Here is a 22900-nt window from a genome sequence, read left to right as displayed (position 1 = left end):
ACAATCCCTTTCCCTATGGCAGTGAGCGACCACGGCCCCGCGCCTCGACATTCTCCCCCCCCCCTCACCTCTTAGCGTTGTCTGAGAAACAATCTGTCTCGTTTAAAAGTTGCTCATAGAAACGCAGGCAAGGCATTTTTTTTTTTTTTACTCCCGGATAAATGTGACAATGGCGAAACCAACCATGACAGCGAGCAGGACAAAGATTGTGCGATCTTTCTCGTTCTAACTTTATTGTTCAGGCAGCAATTATATCAATAGATTCTAAGAGACTAGCAGCCTGCCCTCCGGAGGCCTTCGGAGCTTCTTTTATAATTAGCCGCTTGTTGGAAGCAAGGCTATTGTTTATCAACTGCCTGGCCACGTGTAGATGGTGTTCCACCTCTATAATATTAGCTTACATCTACTATAAACAACACATTTCCCACTTGGATGATATCCCACACACACACACATCACATATCTGGCCTTTCATCCAAAAGCCGCCTTCGGCAAAAAGGAAGATATGGTTTGAATTTTGTATGCGGGGCTAAACTATTAAACTGCTATAGCTGACTCTTCCCCTCAAAACTCCTGTGAATCCCAGAGGGGTCGCCCCCTCCAGCTGGGAGCAGCGCTGGTCCAAAGGATGCTTCATTACGCCAATCTCGAGGCGTGACCATGGGCTAGAGGTTAATGTGCTGATCCTGAGATTTTTTTTCACAGTCGGTCAGCAGACCTGTTCGGGAAAAAAAAGCAGCTTCGGTGCAGACTGATACTCATGCAGTCCGGCAAAGCAGCTCATCCTTCATCTTATGCAGTCACAGGGGAGGAGTTAGGGGGCGCAGACACATTACCCTGATCACAGGAGAGGCCGAGGCCCAAAACGCTCCAGCTTAGCGTCGCAATGAATAGGATGTCCTCCCTTCTGATTAGGCAGGCGCCCAATCACATGCCCGCCAGCACACTCGGACGTCTCGGCTCAAATAGGCGAGGCCATCCTGAGAGCCCCGGTCACAAAGTCTAATCTGCAAAGACCCAGCCATGTAAGAAGTTTGGGTCGAGAATGACTCCTAAAGAAAACTTCTAAGAAGCGTTTGCACATCATCAAAGTGTGGCCTCTTTTCCAGCGTTTTCAAAAGACACCTTATTATTTACCTCGACCTCTTCACACTGTGAAAGCCACGCGTTTATTTTCCTGCCGTTTGCCTGTGATTGTGCAAAGTCACAACTCTTTAGGCACCCTCTCTCCAGACTAGCGGTGGCCATTGAGGATTACCTGCCGTGTCTCCGTTGAGAGATGAGCCCTAATTAATTAAACATGTACACCAGGCCTTATTTTAACTGAATTTTCCACTGGATGATACAGATGTCACTCAAAGCCAAGCGAGTCGCAGCCGAGTCTCCGAGCATCAGTCTGTGAGAAAAGGCGGAAGGCAAGCGCGTGAAAAGTATAAAGGCACATTTGTCATCTCTGAAATTACGAGTCATTAGTCATCATTAGAGAAGAGGAGGAGGAGGAAGGAGGAAGGAAATGGGGATTCCCATCTTATAATTCAGTCAATCAGACTTGAACGAAAATTGCATTTCTCTTCCTGACAGTTGCGAAATGAGACTTTTTTTAAGTGCACGAGAAGAGAAAAAGTGCGACACGAGAAGTCCGTTTTACATTCATCTGCTGAAGGGTTGAAGTTCAGCTTGGCTCACCTTTCTTTTTTTTTCTTTTTTAAACTGAGTGCAAGCTTGCACATGCAATATGATTCTGTGACATTGTAACCAGTGTGGGAGCCAATCGTGGTCCAGTATGCAACTTGCACATGTGTGTTGCGGAAACCAGAAAGAGAGAGACCTCTTGTGCCCAGTAGTTTACAATAAAAAATATATAGAAGTAGATATACTTTTTTATTAAAAGGTATACGACACAAATCATTCTTACGGACAGACTAATAAAAATAAGTACGTTTGTTTGGTAAAATAAGTACACTTGTTACATAAAGCTGTCTGAGTAACACACAGGACATGAACAGCGGTCTCCTGGAAGCCAGTCTGTTGGCTCCCATCTGCCCTATATTCACTTTCCTGCTCTTATGTCAGTTGCTCTGACTGTCTGTCTGATAATGACGCAGATGGGTTTACATTTGAGTTATTTAAAGCCTATAGTGTATTTAATATAGACGTTAAAGGTATCAGACCTCAAGGGGCCCTGACTGAGTGCTGATGGGAGTGAGTCCGTATTGCAGCCAGTTGCTGCATTGTTACGTCTCTCTCGTTGCATCCCACAGTCGTCGAGGTCGCATTGCTGACGGTGAATACAGATGTAATCTCTCAACTGGTTGCTTGATCCTCTTCTGGTGGCAGACTTTATCGCACTAATGCCCATCTTCTTATCATCTTATTCTCATCCTGTGTCACCTCCGACCCCAATCTCCTGGCAACCCACTCTCCTCCTCTTGCGAGTTTTATTTCGGTGACCCACCTTTCACCTGGCATTTAAGATGCATCATTGCAATCAGCGGGAAAAAAAGAGCAAAGTCTCGGTGTAGATGCACCCGAGAGGCTCCTAGGATCTGATTATCCAAACCTCTCCGGAGGAACATATTTCATCATATTAACAACAGAGTGTAAATGTACTCCGTCATGGGAGAGGGATTTCAGTCAGGGGAGGCAGCGAAAGTGGAGCACGAAATCAGATGCTTATTAAAATATATAAGACAGGAGCGTCGGTGTTGATCCCATTGCAGGAATAATTTATCGGGGGTAAAACCGTATTAATTAAAGAACTCTAGGATGATTCCTCCCCCCTCTCGGGGAGTAATAGGCAGGTTCGTACCCCCGGTGGTGGAGGGCTATAATGCCAGGGAGGAAACGTATTTAAACAACGATTTAAAATACAATCTGACAGGCAAAATTAGATAACGTTGTGTTTTGTGGTTGAAAATTTTCTTCGAGATGTGACAGGGATGATTTTCTGGATTGAACTTGAACTGAGAGCGAGTACTCTCTATTTCAGAATCAATCAGGAGGGACAGCGAATCAAGCTGTCAGACAGTAACAGTCAGAAATAACTGTCAGTGAGACGATGCTCTTAATGTCCGTGCCGATGTAAATTATCAACCCAAACAATGTGGTGTTTATAGCATATGTAATGTCAAAAAGAACGAAAAATGCGTAAAATGCTTGTTCGTGTCTAACGGGCTGATGTACAGACCTTAAACCACCGGCGCTCTCTGGATGGAGCTTCCTCACTGCTGCTCAGGAAGCAGCTCTCACTTCAGTTTTAGGAATATTATTGCACGTTATTGGCTCAGTGGTTTTGGCTGTTGCACAGCAGGAAACACATGGGTACGAACCCCACTGGGACCTTTCTCTGAAGGTCTATGTGTTCTTCCCATGTGGATTTCCTGGGGGTGCTCCAGTTTCCTCCCACATCAAAAGATATGCGTGTTAAAGGTGCCGGTGTTACATCAGGAGCTGATCATGAGTCAGAATGAAGGCCAATCTAACTGCAGGAGACACAATTCCAGACGGGAGTGAAATGTTCTTTTTTTAAAACGTGATAATACTGTAGATTCAGAGTGAAAAGACTACAATAACAAAAGAAAACCTAATGTAGTTGTTCTTGGAATTATTGTAATTGCAGATGTAAAATAGGCCAGCTTTCTAATGGTCACAGAAGTATTTAAAACTGGGAAATTTCATGGTGAAATCAATTCATCTCTATGGGGTCACCGAAAGCAGTAAATGCACCATCCACTGTCAAAATACTTCTAATTCTCTTTAGCAACGTGCAGTTGGCACACCCCTAAAGTATAATTGATTATATTGTAATTACTACAACTTTGAGTAAAATGTATTGAATTAATTAAATGAATACAAAAAAAAGTTGATTAAAAACAAAGACCTCCAAATGAGTAAAATTCATCAATTTGCTGCATCTTTGACTTTCCTGATAACATATAATTAAAGTCTACTCGGTGATTCACAGCGGATTTTATTCAAACTAAATTAAGTTAAATAAATTCCAAACTATACAGTCTTACAGAATAAGTGTTTTGTGTTTGACGACGACGCCACAAACCACAGCGGCATTGGCGCAGTTTGTGAGGCAGAAACCGATTCCCCCAGAGAAGGTCAGTGGCTGCCCTGCCCACCATTAGAGGGTCTTTTTGTTCTCTGATAGTTCTCATGTTCTCTGCGTTAATCGCTTAATTAACTGCACTTTCTTCAATTCAATTAAAAGGAGCGTAATGGTGTACAAGCGTTGACCCTTGAGGTGATCCGCGGTCCCTCGACAATTACCCCTCCTCCTACAAGAACTGTCTGAGGGGGTCCTAGCATTATCATGTGAGCTACTTTTATGGAGCAGTTCAATCTGTAGGCAATAATATAGCTGCATGGAAATAATGTCCATGTGAATTGAGTTACCGTAGATTATTGTGATTGAATCAATTGAGTGCTTCCACTGCTTCATGAATAATTCACTTTTGACTGAGGGAGTTGAATGAATTGTGCCAAAAGTGGCATTTTTTTTATTTCCGTTACCTGACTGGCAGAAGTCTCTCAGAGGCGCCATTATTTCTGTAACCACTGTACTGTGGAACTTGCAGTTTTTATGTGAAACAATCTGAACTGGAACTGGAATCTGGAGCAAGTCGTGTGAAATTCATGGGAATTGCTCGGCAGCTCTCAGTTTGAGGTAAAATATCGGAACATTTGAGGTAGACCTTTTGTTTTGTGGCCCCTCTCCCCCTTTCCATTAGCCTTTTATTTTCGGTGTTTAAATTCAAGCCAACTAATCTCAAACCTCGGTGAACACTGGGTGTAAAATGAGAAATTACAGTCCGACGCTATCAACCTCTTCGCACATTGTTTACAAGCAACCGAATCTAAAGGGAAATGTACTGTATGATTGCATGTACATCTGGAGCAACGCCTTGCTAATAAAGAGACGGATGACAGGATGCTGGACGAGAAGAGAAGGCTTATTTGTGTGCTCCCCTATAAAGCCCCCCCCGTGTCTATCCAACCCTTTTTTTTGTCTCTCGTCCATTAAACATATGCAGGCAAAGTTCCCCCCGTTTATAATGTCCCTCTTCTGCAGATAATGAATGGCCTAATTAGGTGAACTCATTAGCGAGGGACTGTAATTCTCTTATTTCATCCACTCATTAGCCGACAATATTCATAATTAGCGGCATTAGGACGATTATTGCGCGGCAGGTCGGCCGGTGTCAGGTCCCATTCGGCTGCTGCAGGCATCCAGATGTGCACAGTGTGAGGTCTGATATTGACTTCATAAATCAGACTGATTGTTGTGCGTTTTTTTAATTTCGGAAAGAAAAGGTCAGTCGTTCCCACCACCGATGTCAGTGTAGGTCAGACATGAACAAAAGATATCATCAATACAAACGCAGAACAATAAGGCGAGCGTATCAGTGGTACCGGTTTCTGAACACATCAGGTCCTCAAGGGGAACTGGAGTCACAGCCGTTGCATGCATTCATGTCTCCGAACACAATCATCATTCATTCAAATTGGCTATTGATGCTATTGCGTAACACTAACATATCAACATTAACGACGTACATTATTTGACCCCCTCCAGTTGCAGTCATCGGTGGCCTTCCTGATGGGAGAGGTTTTTCATAATGAACCATTTCTTCTTTGTTTCAGTGGCGGTGCGACCCTAAAGTGACACCCCGACCCTGAAGTGACACCCCGACCCTGAAGTGACACCCCATTAACAGAACTCGTTATTTTGCCCCATCCCTTGACTGTAGGAGGACCCTTAATTCTGCTGCTGGTGCTGAAAAAAATAGACTTTCCTTTATGGATCTCTGAAAGCAAGAATTAAATATAGGACATAAGGGGCAGGTGGTGTAGCCTCATATGACATCATCGGGGTGTTAATTATGCTCATATATCTATCTATCTATATATCTATCTATATATTCTTATGAACGCATAGATGGCATTGAGCAGGTTCACGCTGGTCGTTATCTAAAGACAGGAGCAGTTACTCTAGTACGAGCCCCCCCCGCACAAAAATTTTTTTCTTGCATGAGACCCATTGTCAATATTCATAGCCATTTTAATTCGAGGCCTTTTCCCTTCCGCGTATGATCTTGTATTACAAACCTATTTCAGGCACACGGAGGCAAAGCTGCCACTGCGCAACAAAGAGGATGAGTTTATATATTTAAATCCCCATTAATCATGTTGGGCTAATAATGTATGGGCCGCGCGGTAATTCATCACAGATCGGAGCGTCCTTTCCAATGTTTATTGCGCCGTTCGTTGTTTAAATAATTAGAATGATGAGACTCCAGTCAGAGAGCCAGTGTGTCCACACAAGAATGGGGTGTATGAAAACTGCCGCGAGTGCGTTAATTACCACGCTGCACCTGCCTGACAGCTGCTCGCCGTGGCACACGTTTTGATTTACGACGGCAGCTAAGAGAAGACACAGAACTGTTTTCCATCATCTTGAAGGGAATAGGATGTGAGTGGATGCTCCAGCGCTTGATTAATTTCTCCTCCGTACACTACATCGGTGTAAAGATGAAATGGTAAAATGCTCCCGCAAACATTGTTAATGAAGAAGCTTCACAAAGTCCCACTGTACAGTTGGGAAAAAAACAACTAAAAGATAGGATATCCACATGCATTGCCACGTTTTCTTTTAATTTGCGGGGCTGATGTGCTTTTTTTTTTTAAAGTTGAAAATAGTCATTCTTTTTGGTAATTGAACTAATAAACATTTTCTCTCTACCCTTTCTGTGCCTATAGGGAAGCGAGAATTTAACTAAGGGCCTTATTCTGTTTTTTTGTTTTTTTTAAATAACCAATGTCTCTTCCTTTTGGATCTTCATGACTCAACTCTGGGCTACTCCATTGAGAGACAACCAAACACACCCAGATGGTTCCCTCCTCCGCTCTCCTCTACCTTCCACACGTGTCACTGAGCAGGCGGGCCCGCCTTGCACTTGGAGCTTTTTATTATAGCCTCCTCTCCTGTCTCAATCAGTGTGCCCCCTGTGGCTTCACTGGGAAACCGGGGTAGGCAATGATTGGACGCTGCCTCTTTTTTTTGGTGGGGGGTCCTGCAGAATTCTCTGACAGGAGGCGAGAAATAAGTCGTATTGACAGGCGGCTAAATCTTGTTTTAAGGAACTCTTATTCAACAAAACAATGTTTCTGGGAGCGGCGGCTGTTTGAAATGCCACTGACGTCCCTAATAAGAAACCACTCGCCGCTTTGTGACCCCGAGCTGATTTCGGGAAGTCCCCAGCGGCCCCCACAGGCCATGAAATGAAATTGTGGACTCAACCAGTCAAAGCCTGTCCTCCTTTATTCCTTGTTATTTCTCTCTTCATTGACTCTCTGCAGCTTTCATAGCCAGAAGTCCCTTTTTTGGGGGGGGGAGGAGATGGAGTTATTCATAAGAGCAGGACCGCTTCGATTATTCTCCAAGAAAAATGCAAGCGTGGCGGTTAATCCGGCCCCGGACCGAGATTAACTCCACCGCTGCCTCTAACTCTCCGTTTTGTTTGTTTGTCTATTTCACACATGCCCCCTCTGCTTATCTCCTGGAATGGTAAATGCCATTTGTTTTGTTCAAAGTAATTCAGGGTGTATTGGAGTGTGATTGTGTTGCTGAGAAGGGCTGTCAGGGCACAGATAAGCATGTTCGGTAGTACATCCTCTCTGCAGAGGCTGGAGTCCAGGACCCTTACAGACCCCTATGTTATGTCTACAATGAAGGATAGGCTTGTCATATAAATGCATCAGCCGCACGGTAGAGCCAAGGAGGATATGGGTCTGATGTTGGACATCTGCGTCCTTCCCCCAAGGTTGTCTTTGAGCCTGCATGTTTTATAAGCTCCAGGCGGGATAATGAACTCAACTTCTAATATTTCTGCTTTGTTTTGAAGGAAGACCGCGCCGCTACATCACAAGTTTGACTGAAATGAAAAAGAGAGAGAGAGAGTCTGAGGAGTTACAGTACATGAGTATTGTTGAATATTTCAACTGTTTTTAAGATGATTCAAACATTAATTTCAGGGGGCCTCGGTCAGATTCTTCATTTTTAATGTAAAAATGAGCAATGATACTGGATTTCAAGATGAATCCGAATGTATCTTTTGTTCTCAACACTGAATGGAAGCATGGCACCGAATGATATTTCTATTCAATTAGTTTTTTTTAATTAATCTTTTGCCTGCCACTGAAGACCATTTCTACCCTAGTTAAAGAGGATCCATGCAGTATCAGTACGTGCGATGACACTTTAAAGACAAACCGGAGTTTGTGTACACACAGCGAGGCTTTAAGCGACGAGTCCCTGGTCTCTGCGAGGCGGTCACGTGACTCCACATAATCTCACAAACATGACACCCGAACGTGCGAGAAAAAAAAGCCGCCACATTTTTCCTTCAGAATATGGAGCATGCGGTGCGATAACGAGCCCACATAAGGGGGCACCGATCATGAAGCACATCCCCAACGCAGGGCAGACGCTCGCTCTCATTCGGGGTGAAAAATGGCCTCGTCTGAGAGCGGCTTTCATCGTCTTCACTTGTGACCTGCGCTCACCCCCCGAGCTCATTTACAGAGACATCCCATCATCTGCTCTCGACGCCGCGGAGAAGCAGAGATACTGATGGTATTTTTTTAAAGGCGTAGTTAAGTCGGCATTTAACGGCCCACTGAAGGTTTGCATTTCCTTTTCAACAGAGAGACATGAGTAGATACCAGTTGCTCCCCTTAATTGCAATACAAAGCTCGGCTAACGGCGCACGTCCAATACTATTAATGGAGAATAAATCAACGAAACCCACTCTGTATTAATTTTAGAGTAAAGCTTTACTCGCAGGTTCTTCTTGACAAATGTCTGTCTATCAATGAAACTACTAATGAGGGAAGTTTCCAGGTTTCCAAGGAACACATTTGACCCCACGGTTGACCTTTTTGGAGGTGAACTTGGGATTGTACAAGTCCTTGTTAGGTAGACCCGAGGGCTTTGTTCTCTCAATCAATACCACGATTCTGCACAATGCCAATCAAAAAACTTATGTATATCTACTGTATAGGTCTTTTCTTAGCTTGAGGTTTTGTCTGTTTGAGGTTTTGTATGTTCAGGTGCAATTTTGACATGATATTGTGTGTGGGTTTTACACTTTAAACTGGGTTTTTAGTCATGTTGGTTGTTTTTCCTCATTTAGTTTTGTACCCCACTTTTCACTCTTTAGAGAATTAACCTACCGTTATATGTGTTAGAAGCTCTTTGTTCATGCTGGGCTTCAATTCCCTGTTTCTATGTTTAATGTTCCAGACTCCATCAGACCCGATGAACATGTGCAACCACATTAAAACAATTAAACAACAATTAAAAAAGGCAGACTAACCGGGTTTGCACAACAACAAATAACATAAAGCAACATTTTAATAAAAATGGCAGCATGAATAAATTGTATGAATAAAGTGAAATGCTAATGGTAAGAGCCAGAATATCCCCGTTGTAATTGTTATCTGCGTGACAGCTGAAGTAGTTGAGAAAGCTCCTCTCTCGCATTATGCTCGGGTCAGAAGGTCATGTTGAGCATCAAAGATATAATAGTGTCCGTCTCCTTGGTGATCATCCTGGAAACACACTGCATTAACTGTACTAACAGCATCACATGAGCGGAGTGGAAAATGTCTTTATGATGCAGATTTTTGTTCAGCAGGTACAAGTTATTAAAATGGTGTCTTAACATTATTTTCCAAACAATCAAATCATTTTGATCAATACCTGATTTACATTTAATTTGCATTGAACTAAATTCCAACAATGATCACCTTGTTTAAAAAGTTATAAAATGTTCCCATTTAGCATTATGTTTTTATGTTTTCCTATCGGAGCTATTTCACTGATCAGAGAATAAGAACATCACTGTGAGTCAGCTGACATTACAACTCTAAGGACAGAGATGGGGTGGGGGGGGGGCACAGCTTGAGCTCCGGATGACAAGGCCGATGTGAGAGCTAAAGACCATTTTCAGGTCGACTGGGTTTCTTTCTGTCGCTGAGGTTTGAGTTGCACCGTCGGCGCATCACGGGCGGTCCCGGTAGGCGGTGTTTTGCATGAGGAGACGTGCCAGGTTGCGTCCGGTGCGTCACGCCAGCTGGACGACGACCTCAGCGGGACACCGAGAGGGCACGCCGACGCCTGGTGATCTGCATCTCGACCATCATCTGAGCCTTGGGGGGGGGGCCGAAGCACCGCATTCATTGACTTTCAGGGCCGCTGATGTGTTAGTGCTGCTCTCTCTCTCTCTCTCTCTCTCTCTCTCTCTCTCTCTCTCCCCCTTCCCCCCTTTTTTTGTCTCCGTTTCCTGCTTCAAACCCTTTTCTCCTGCAGGCTTTTCAGCGTTATGTTGATTAAACTAAATCGCTAACGACCTCGAAGGCCCCGGGCGATGTTTGGTTGGAAAACGAACACCTCGTTCCGATGACTCGGTGTGTGCTTCACCCCACATTATACCGACTCAGCTGACTGTCACAAAAAGACGATTCTTTGACTGTGGCCCAATGTTTAACCTTAATTTCACCGGGGAGTATACCCGATCTGCTGTGTTGCATAATGTCTCTGTCGGTGAAGCCACAGAGCTGTAGACGCAGACCACTGCAACGGCACAAACCAAATTACTTTGAGATTCAGCAGATTGGGGTTTGGCGGGTGTTTTCAGTTCAATCAATCATCCCCACTGGAGTCAGAGTTTGGAGGAGGAGGAAGGAAGGGGGGGGGAGCAGTAGTTGGTGGGGATGTGGGCAGTTTTGGAATCCCATTTTTCCCTCTTAAGGGGCTCATTTTTTACCTGGGCGCGGCACTCGTTCATTAGCCGGAGAGATAGGGGCGTATGTGGAGCCGCTTCATTACTCTTTGAAGACTGGAGAGATCGGACCACGCCGTCGAGTATTTAACCCACTGCCTCCTCCTCCTCTTCCTCCTTCCAGTTCCAGCCACTGCCGGGGAAAGGGGGGGATGATGTGTGTTCGAGGCTTGATCATAACTCAACGTCGGGTGCTGGGTACATGCTGAAAGAGCATGCAGTTGCAAAGGGCTGCCCGAACCGGTGAAGGCTCCGCCAACCCCGAGGAGGATAAACAAGAGCTAGTGGCTTTGACTGAAATGTTGATCGCTGCAGACGACGGAAACACGTCGCCACTTAAATGTTCTCTTCAGCCCTTTTGAAGGACAGATCCGTTTAAAGTTGGCTCAGTTCCCAGAGAATAATAAAAGAATATGGGGACCATACTCTCTCCAATGTGTGCAGTCGGTATTGATCAGTGCGCCGTGACAGCTTTATTACGGATGGATTTGGAGGTCGTAGGTCTCTTGATTAGCCTCCGGTGCATTAGACACATGAACACGGATGAGCCGTGGCCATTACACATACCTCATCATCCATTAACAGAGGGCTATATGATTTCAATTATTGCCTCTTTAGTGACTTGAGGTCAGATTTTATGTCGCAGTAAAGCCATTTGCAAATGTTTCTCGAATATTATTAATTAACGCCACTGTGCCATAAAAGGAACACTGTGTGTTTGTAGTGAATAAAGTATTTAAATGGTATTTTCACGAGGTTAAGGGATCATTATGATTCAATACTTAAATAAATAAGTAAATTATTCAAAAAACAACAAATCAAATAAAACAAACCATAAATTTTTTTTTCAAAAGAAATAAGATAAACTGTTTGAAACAATACAACTTTAACCACAAAACTGGCAGACTTTGTCCCTCTTACTACATCACCAGACGTTGCCGTCGTCTTCTTGCATTCGTCCCGGTGATCAACCATGTGAATAGATGATAACGGCCTTCTGGGTGTAGCAGGCCTCTCCTAACACATATCTATGAGGCCGATAACTGCTGTTAACGCCCGTTCAATCGGCTGATAACAATCTCAAGGTGATAGATTTGAACAACAGGCAGTTTGGGAAGTAACTTCACTCTTTGCCTTTTTTGTTTTTTCCCCCTTCTAAACTTTTTCTGACCCAGAGGTTTAAACTCACTGTTCCTTCGCCCTGCTGGACTATTGCTGCGTTCCCAGATCTCGGAGAATACCCATATTGTTGCAGGATTAATAGCCAAACTACAGAAATATGCACCGTATCTGCCTTCCACTGTCTGCGAGGGCTTTTTCTGTATGTCGATGGCCCTACTGAGGAGCTCCACTGCGTAGGAGCAGGATGTCAGGCCACACGGACGGCCTGGTTGGTATCGTGTTGACATCTGTCACATGTGTTTGTTTATCAGGAACAAGGCAGCGCCACAGGAGAGAGTGACATGCTCTCCAGAGAGTGACTGAGCTGGAGAGCAGCTACTTCCTGTTACGAGAGGGGCGAAGCAGAACTGCCGCGGAATTATACAGACCTCATACCTGCACATACGCTGCGGCGTAAAAAAAATCAATAAAGATTGCACACACACACACACACACAGATTCACCCACGCTCCAAATCCAAAACGTTTGTTGTTGTTTCGCGACGGGCTCTTTACCGCCCATTATCTAGTGATTTCTGAGGATTTCATCACAAACCGAAGCTCTGCGATGAGTTATCTCTGTAGAGTGCGTTGATGGATGATCCTACAGTGTAAAAACACTATCTGTGTAATTGGATCATTCTTTTGGCATTCAATTTTATATATAGAAAATGGGTGGGAAGGGACTGGGTCTAGCCTGGAGCCATTGGCTTGGTCGGGACCCTGCAGGTGCATCCGATATTGATTGCTTGGGAGTGGAGTGCTCTACAAACGCAGCATATGTGTTGTACGTGGGGAGTGAAGATGCTGGGTGTTCTCGTCTGGCTAAATTTAGCCGGAGCGAAGCGACACCCTGCATGACGAGCTCCTAGCTGAGGTGCCATGAAGCACACTTCATAGCCCGTGGAGCTATGGAGACACATAAACATACACAGAGGCAAGAACAAAGCCTCGCGGTCATCTCGGGGTTAAAGTCTAATTGGTTTCAGTCGATGCAAAAGGCAATTCCCTCTCCAGAAACTCAAGAGTGGGGTTTTTTTTTTGACAGGGGGGGGGGGGGGGGGGGGGGGTCGGTGAGGTGAGTAAATTAAAGCGAGCAGACGCAGAAAAATGTTCGGGGGTTTCTGATTCTGTTATGTAAAAGCTTTTCTGGTGGAGTACAGGACTTCAATGGCATGCACTTTCTTTTCCAGATAAGACTTCCCTGAGCCTCACGAGAAAGATGTACCTGCATATTTATCCGCCCATTAGTCTCTGTCTCATCCCCTCATCCTCTCCCGACTCCAGGTAGCAGTTACACCTGCCGAGTGTAGTAAATATTTGAGATATCTCTCTCTCTGCCGGCGATTCAAGTCTCATTTTTGCGGGTGGGCACAAAAAGAGAAATCTCCAATTACAGAGCTCCTCCGAATGATGAGCGCCCTCGCTCTGTAGTGCTCAAACTGATTTGTTTGCGTCAAAAAAAGATTTGCATTCCAGAGGTTAACTCTCTTATCCCATTTTCACTTTGAGCTGTGATGAATCTGCTGCGGGAATATTTTCCCCCGTTTGTAAAAGTCTGATTTTATGAAAGAGCGGTGGTTTGTATTGGTGGTTATTTTTTGCACGCATGCAGCGAGTGATTTCTTTTTCTTCTAAATCGACATGTTGATTCATGTTGCAGAGCTCGAATGAACAACGTTTGAGTTCAGCATTGACCCCCAACACACAATATAGACTATTTTTTTTTTTTGGGGACTTCTTTGCGACCTAAAAACAATTATTACAGAACGGTATTGGGACTGTGATTTATCTTTTGTTGAAAAAATATTTTGCCCATTAGCCCCAAGGGCATAAGATCAAGTCAGTACACATCAGTAATGAGGATGTTCAGTGGGAAGCGACAGCACAGCACGTTGGAGGAAAACCCAGAGCAGCGCGTCAAGTCGGCGAAAAAGTGTTTAGTCAGCAGGAAGGAAACCTCGCTGGTTTTTTTTCTCCCCTCATTTTCTCCTCCAGTTTGGGCAGCATTCGGCAAAATGTGTCATTAAGGAAAGCCGAGCCTCTAAAGTATTTACTCGCCCAGATTGCGCAAGGTGTTTTAGACCGGCCGATTTAAGTGATTCACGGCCGAGCGGGGAAGACGGGAGGAAGAAAGGCCTCGTCTGGTACCTACCTGGGGCGGCGGCCCGGCTCCTGCCCACACGGGTAATTACCATTATGCAGATGAGGCACCGAGTGGGGCCTTGGATCAAAAGCAACGCCACGTTTGCAAACTGAACGTCTCAATCTGGTTCACCTTGCGCATATTAGATACACGTGGAATCGGGCACACAGGCATTTTCATGCTAACGGAAGGGTTACGTCATCATTTCATTGCTCCGAACGGCACGGTCAGCCAGCGCAAACGGACTCATAAGAGGGAGACGTTGTCACTGGAGTAGCCGCAAGAACAGGACCCAAACGCCTACAACTAGGGGAAAAAAAGGCAACTTTATTGCTCACAGGACAAATATTCCACGCAGGAAAAATATACGAGAGCGACTCACACCCGTGATCTACAACAATCAAACAAGACGAACTGACAAAGGGGAAAGACACGAACAGGGTTTAAATACACAGGGCTGGTGCAGGTGATTAGACCCAGTAGGAAACAATCAGGGACATGGCAGACAATCACAGGGACAGGAAGTGCAGGGAAACAGAGAGAGACGGGGACTACAAAATAAAACAGGAAACACAACACATACTACCGATCCTGACAGACGTGAGTCTTTCTCCGAACGGACTGCAATCTTTCGTCTCTTGTCCGGCCGGATTGGTTTAGCGGGAGATCGAGGGTTGGGAGTGGAGATTAGCAGGAAATGGTGGAGCAGCCATATAGGAAGAGGGGGTGAGGCTGTGGGCTGGAAACCCAGTGAGGCTCAGGTGATGAAAGGATGGTCGCTGTCTCTCTCTTTCTGATTCATTAGCGAGCAAAGCAAGTTGCAATGAGGTGTGCTGCGGTGGCACAATGGAGCGCTGGGGGGGGGGGCGGAGTCTGAAGAGCGAGCATGCGGAACACAACGTTCAGTCACACCGCCACCACTCAACGCTACAGAGTCCTTTCATCTGATTAACAGTCATTGTATAGAGAACATGCTGCTGAAGCAGGACAAGCACTGTTTATCAGCTTGAGCTCTGTACTTCAAGTGCATTGGCTCAGGAATTGGACAATAATCTGTTGACGGTCCCTGATTTCTGCAGTGTAATTGCAATTTCAGTTAGGAAAGGTGTTGTATTTCACTGACGGTCTGACAGACTGCTGGAACACAATTCATTTCATTTTGACACAGAATCGGCTGCGCGGCCCCAAAGAAATGATTTTTTCTGAGCTTTTGCACTGTGGATGAAGGCATCGACCGATCACAACTATGTTGTTAAACAACACCGAGGCTCCTATTCGCCAGCCAGTATTTTGCACGTTGTGTTGTTCATTGGTCCCGCCCCCCCCCAGGGTGCAGAACTTAACTTTTTCAAAAGTAAATTAAGTTTAAACAATATGTTCAAGTAGATTTTTCAGCAAACTTTATTACCCTTATCCAACTCTGCCAAGGAGGAGGTTGTTGGTTTGTTTGTCTGCAAGATTACGGAAAAAATGACTGGCCTAAATATTTGTGCAACTTAGTGGAAGTGTGTAGCATGTGCCAAGGAAGAACCGATTCATCTTTGTAATTGATCACCACGGGGCGGACACACACTTTTTTCATTAACATCGCCATATTTGGCCGAGGCGGAGCGCCGTGCTGTCCGGGTGCCCTTTTAGTTCTACTATCCTATCGACGTTGGCCTAGCTTTCTGACATTTAGGAACATTTTAGGAACGCGCCCTTGAGTTAATTGTGTTAGTGTTGCCGGTACTTTTCAGACGATGAGTAAATGTGGAAAAAAAGATTGCACAGAAAGATTGCAGCTTCACTTTGCTAACCTTGGATATTGTCTTAAAGTGTGAGAGGCAAGCCTTGGATCGATGCTTACATTGTAAATCATTGAATAAATCAATCAGCAATTCCAAGTAGATCATTTTGTATATTTCAGAAACATGGCCCAATGTGTTTCATAATAAATAGAAATGCACATTTCTTAATCTGTGTATTGTTTTATTGTAATTATGAAGCGCCTTGTGACCCTGGTCTGCGAAAGGCGCTGTACAAATAAATTTTACTTACTTACTTACTTACATCACTCTATTCCAAAGAGATGTGGATTAGAGTGGCATCCCTACAAAACCTTGAGTGTACAGTCTGCAATTGACAACCATTTTCTGACAGCCTTGCCTGTATTGCCTATAGCTTATACAGGACATGCTGGAAGGCTCCCTGAGTAGCCAGCCGAGTGCTAATAAGACCATCTCTTAATTTAATTTAGAGCGTGGGCTCCTCCGTGGAGCCGCTCCTCAGCAGCTCCCAGCTGCAGCGTTTCTAACCTGTGTGCAGCAGCGGTGCAGTAAACTGTAATGGGGTTACACCTTTTGTCTTATGCATGCACATTCACATGGTCCACACCCTGCACTCTCACAGTTTACACCCTTGTGCTTCCTCGTAAAACTTTGATTTACACGCTCACAAAACAAAGCCCAACCAAAGCAACCACACAGATGTTAATAGCTACAGCAGCAGAGGAACAAGGGAGTGAAGAAAGGAGTTTTATTTCTAGTCTGGCGGACTCTCCTCTTCGTGGTCTTTAAAAGCTTACGCTCCTTATGTTGATGTTTCCCTCATCATCGTAGATTGGTTTATCATTACTATTATCGACAAAGTGAAAACGAGTGTGGAAAATGTACAATATTGTCATCTACAGTATTGCTGATATAGATTGGAGAGCACGATGAAATTGTGCAGTTTAGTTGATAGTTTTGATGATGCTTCTTTATTTGTTACTACTATAGAAACCAACTCTGATATTGTCCAGATAGAGCGTCTGCCATTGAAACCAATAGAAGAATTAAAGAGAAAATATGATGTTGTCTTATTTCTGGTGACAGGAGACCGATAGGGACTATATACTGTATATATATGTGTGTATATATATATATATATATATATGTATATATATATATATATATATATATATATATACATATATATATGTGTATATATATATATTATTGTATTGATCTTGTAACTTAAATGAAACATTTATTTGCGGTTTTATGTTGGAGGCGGCATCTGTCGCTTTAATCAAGGAGATGAAATTCTTTCGCAATGACTTTAATTTGCTTAAGCTGAGATCGACAACTATCTGGGTAAAGAACAAAAGAAATAGGACATTCTGGCATTTGTAAGTGTAAAAGGGACTTAAGACAATACATTAACTTGAATATATGTGTGAGGAGAAGAAGGGACTTATGGAAATTGTCCACGCTTTCTGTCATTGCCTCTTTCTTGTCTGATACCCCCCTCCCCCTCCCCCCCCCCCTCCCCCCTCCCCCCCCCCCCCCGAGGGATGAACTGTTCACAAACTGTATGCACCAAATCCTTTTTTGTCTTCCCTCTCCGTCCGTAATGCTGCTCAATTTGCCTAAACTTTTTTCTCTGAGAAATTGGAGGATATCCATTTTGCTCTCGAGCTTTGGGAATATGCCTGTGTTATTAATCTCCTCAGGATTCCCTCTGTTTAACATATAGCATGTGACATACTGACGAGGGCATTTCTCCTTTGAAATAAATCGCTTCACCTGGCATAAATGGAATATACTGGAGGTACGGAGAATCATTATGTATCCCTGTTCTCATTTATTACCACTAAAGCCAATCCTGGTTTCAGTGCCCTCCGATTTATTCCTCCCGATCCATGACAGTAAAAGGATTTATAGAAGTCGAAAGTATTTTACAACGAACCTCTCCAGCTGGCTTCATGCGCGGTGGACGGGGCTGATGAGCTCTGCCATGTCATGTGATTTGGAGCTAACGATGGTCAGGAGTGACATGTGCAGTCGTTTTTTGTGACGGCCTCGGCGCCATTCAACACCGAAAGGACCGACAATCCGAGCCACCGCATGTCCCCTAAAGGCCCCTGTAGTAGATGACCGAGAGTTGGGGGGGGAGGGACGATTATGTCTGAGAGGGGGCTCGGAGGCTGTTTCGAATATAAAGAGATAGATAAAAAGAGAGAGAATCCCAGCCGTAGACAAAAACCACAGCTCGGGGGCGCACGTCGCTCACGCGCCCGCCAGAGAATGGAACCGCTGCCGCCTGATTCGTGCCTAATAAAGTTGTCACATCCCATCAGGACTCACATCTACTACCGAAAGCACAAGCGCCCAGTCATGGGGGGAGGGTGGGGGCTGCCATCACCGCTGCCGCCATTGGACGACATCCTCGGAGTGATGGATGAAGGGGCAGAGCGCTGCCTGACGGAAGTGAGGGCCATGACGATGGGAGGCGACACGGGTGCACAATGGACAGCCGCCGGTGTGTCTGCTCGATTTATTAGGGGCCGTAAGCGTCCGGGAATTACCAGCGATGATCCTGGTCTCATGGTTGCAATTTCATCACGTACAATCCGCGCGGGAATTCATAGACATCCATCCACTTGTCACGGAGCGACAGAGAGAACACATTTCTTAGACCGCGATGCCTCCGCACTTCTGCCCACTCTCCGTGTGACTGTTTGGGAGGAGGAATGAATGCGGGGGTTCACGCCGTCGGGCCCCCACGCTTGAAGACCGGTCCGGTCCTGCGCCTTTTTTCCTTATTTCCTCTGGCCCACGCTTCCATTATAGAAGCAGTGTCTGCGGCCTGACCTCCAGAGGGAGGCAGCGCGTGGAGTCGGAGGAAGAGGCGCACGTCTGCCCACAGAGGCCACATAGACGTCTCTCTATAAACAAAGACGAGTCGGCCAGACGGATCAGAGAAACATGGCTGCCAAACAGGATATTTAGAGAATTAGCGGGGTCCATTTGTTGATGTTGAAGACCCGCGGTGCTTTAAAGGCCCTTAAAAGCCTCCGGTCTTCAATAAGATCATTCAATCACAGCTTGTGTGTTTTATTTTCTAAGGCGGCCTTTTTTTTTTTTTGAGAACCCGCGTGTGATAGTGTTGCTAATGTAACTGTAATGTGCCGCGGTCTCCACAAGTGTTCAACAACATAACCCACAGAAGTCATGCGATCAACTTTCTCACATGACTGCCCATTGCCTCGTGAAGTAATATTTCCTTTATCTCCACATTGCAGGCTTCAACAGAGGCTTAATTTCTCTTGAGATTAAGCTCCATATCTTATGGGTCTATTGGATGGGAAATTATTTTTTCCAGCATTTTTCCTCTGCCCTGAAAACACAACACGCGCCTCTGCAGTTAACACGTTTTTATTACTATTCCAGACTGCATGTTTTTATTTCCGCTCTATAGATTCATCAAACAGAGTCGTGGTTGCAACCCCTTATTTATCAAAAGTTTTCAAATAGTGAAGTGGAAAAACAACCAGATGATGACATTATACATTCCCCCGGTTTAGAGTGTGTAATATCTGAGTACAACAGACCAGCTGTGATCGAGAGGTGAGAGCTTTAAATCAATCATGGGTTGGCGTGTTTCAGGGAGTGATGGAAATTGGTTAGTGATGGTGCTTTTGCATGCAACACAGATCTAAGCAACAAGTTCTCTCGGATGGAAGAAATTTAAATAAAATACAAAACAAAGTTGTACTTAAGAAAGGTATAACCATATAAAGAGAATACAAGACATGTAAATAGGGTAAACACTTTTTTTTTAATGGCGTCACGAAACCTCCCTAATTGATTACTTATTTTAAGTTATAATTGTTTGTACAAGTTTTTCTGAAAATGTATATATGTTGAGATTTGCTCCCATTTTCAGGAAAGAAATCTAAATATTGGTTGAAGACCAGTTCAAAATTCGTCTTTCTTTTTGTGACATATTAGAGTTAAAGGTTTCTACACAGGGAATTGTGGATATTTTTTTATTTTTTATTACGTAAATCAGAAATGAAAGCCATGAAAAGCAAATAGACATGAAGAAACCCCTCGATACAAATTTCACAGCATGTACAGGAATGAAACGGGAGAGTTTGGGCGAGGTTTCTGATTTTGAAGACACTTTTGAGAAATCGGCCTTTGAAGATGTGTATTGTAAAATTACACATTTTGCAGGACACAATAAATGTTAACTAATCTATATCTCCATTAAACTTCCCCAGCTGATTACTTATGTTAAGACAGTCAGGTTTTTTTTTTTGTGTAAGTGTTCTGAATTTCTTTGGTTCAACTTTTGGTGAATTAAGAAGAAATCTACAGATGTTTAATAGACAAAGTCTTTCCACTCGTCTGAAAGAAGTGAAATAGCACAAGTTTTTGCTTGGGATATCTCACCTTAAAATCATGTTTTTTTTATTAATGTTTACCAGGGTTTGTTGATTGTCAATCGATCACATCCCCGTGTGTAATGTGAAAGGAGTCAGACATCGTGATGAAGCAACAAAGGATTATGAGCATCTTCACTATTTAAGTGTATTATGTATTTACTATTCATTTAATCTTATTTCCAGCGCTTAAAACTCAATGCCAAACAGCAAATGGACTGCATTAGCACAGCGCTTTTCTACCTTCTGACAAAGACCTTTAAGATTTCCTTAATTAATTCCCAAACCACATTCATGCACCAGTGTTGGTGGAGGTTCAGCGTCTTTTCTCAAGGACACCTCCACATGCGGACAGTAGGAGCCAGGGATCGAACCCCCGTCATCGTGATCCTCAGCAGAGCCACACTTCCCTCTGAGATGGATTCAAGTTACCTAAAAGAGGACTTACTTTTATTCGGTCTTTTTAACTCTTCTGCGTCGGCTGGACGTGTAAATGACAACTGTCTGCCGACAAGTCTGATATTCAATGTATTCGATAAATACACAAAGCTTTTTTTGAGATCGTATTGCATATAAGTAGATTTTTTAAATTTTTTTAGGCGTATAGGTTTTTGTGTTAAAGTTTTGTTTTAAAAGAAAACCACCGTAATTAATATTTCCAGCATGTTATGACCATGCCATTTGTCAACACAAGTTACTTAAGTGATGTCATCAGGTATAAAGTGTGAAGCTGCTCTGAAGACCAAAGTCTTTATTCTATTGCAGCTGTAGTCTCTGTTGACGTTGCTCCTGTATTCGACATGTTAGTTGCAGCTTTGAGAGAGATTTATGAAAGCAAGGTTTTTTTTTGTTCATGTCTCACAAACTTTCCAGGTGATGGCCACAACACTGCCACTCTGCACTAAACTGCATATGTCCCTATGCGTCCTGACAATCTTGGTGAAGCAGCTGGCTTAGTACTTGCTGTCTTGGCAAACACATTTGACATTTAGACCACTTTCCGTTAGTCCCCCGGATTGTGCTGAAGCTGTCAAGTCGGGATACCTTGGGTGTCACAGCAGGCCTCCGCAATCACATTACGTTTAGCCGTGACAAAGACAAGGCCGTGTACACCTGAGATAGATGGATTAAACCACTTTAATATGGATTACCCTTCAGTACACTAATCAACTTGATGAGGATGGTCTCAAGACATACTGCAGAGGGGGAGAACGAGCAGGAGGTATATGTGATTATTTTTATGTTGCAAATTAACGTGGGCGGAACTTCAGCTCCTCTAGTTATTGTTAATTATATGTACCATGAAGAAAAAAAGGGAAAGTTTTAAGCCAGTCTTATGTATCTTTATGTGTACATCCTGCAGATTTCTCACGTATTGTTGTTGTTATTGTTAGTGAAAGTATGAACAGTCTGAAGGTCTAAAACTGAACAATAATTTAATATTTCAATGTTGACAGGTGTATTCTTACAGAACACCAATAACACTATTTGTGGTATTAGTCCACAGTGAGTGGTTGAAATAGTACACACATTTTTACTGAGGTTGTAGTATCAATATAACAATTGAAGAGTTAAAAGAAAGGAGACAGTTTCCTGTCTCCGTGTCACATGGGTTCTGCCACAGCCCCCGCCCCTTTTGGGAGATGAGACCTTTCTTTGTCTTAGCTACAGACTCTCGCAAGACCTCAAAGCTAACTTTGCTATTAAGTATCAATACATTTTTTTTGTATTAGCTTGATATTCTCTTACGGAGGCCATTCAATAATGTGTTTTCTCCTTCACGCACAATTAATAACCCTCAATGTATCATTTCAGCCTTAGCCATAATTATAGTCTCAGTTTTTGATCTATTAAGAAATTCATATTATTCCTTAAATTCTTGAAATTTTGTGGACGTACATCTGTCAATTGAGTATCATCCTGAAGAGCTTGGGAGGAGAGAGTGTGTTTAAGTCAAGCTCCTTATGGACGTTTTATTAATGTGTCATTTTAAAAAAGTACAGGAAATGTACAAAGTAGTTCTGCTGCCTGAGCACTGCTAATAAGATAAGATAAGATATTACTTTATTCATCGCCAGGGGGAACTTTCTTGAAGCAGCAGCAAACATGTTTACATATATACAATACAATAAAAATAAAATGAAATCGCAGACTGAATAATAGACTGGAAAATGAAGGTGCCATGCTGTCACGTCTATGGGTGGAATTATTTTAACATTTCTGTCCGGGGGAAAGATTTCTCCCTGGCGTCTATACATACAAATAAATATAAAAAAGCACTGTGCTGTTCACTCACATTCCATGAATTATATATATATTTGCTGCTTGTCGTTCTTGTCAAATAAAGTATTCATTTTCTGATCAAAACTGGTTCGAGAATCTATAATGAAACATTAGTATGAAGACATTATTAAAATGCTCACGCCGCCATTGATTTAAGCCACATGTGAACTGATTACCCATTCTGGGACTCACTTCAGTTATATACAGTATGTACATTAGCATAACAAGCAGGAGAAACCTGCAGTAACTGTCTCCTTATTACCAT

Source organism: Cyclopterus lumpus, chromosome 23 (assembly GCF_009769545.1).
Source record: "Cyclopterus lumpus isolate fCycLum1 chromosome 23, fCycLum1.pri, whole genome shotgun sequence".
Classification (NCBI taxonomy): Eukaryota; Metazoa; Chordata; class Actinopteri; order Perciformes; family Cyclopteridae; genus Cyclopterus; species Cyclopterus lumpus.
Note: the sequence above shows the minus strand (reverse complement) of the source record.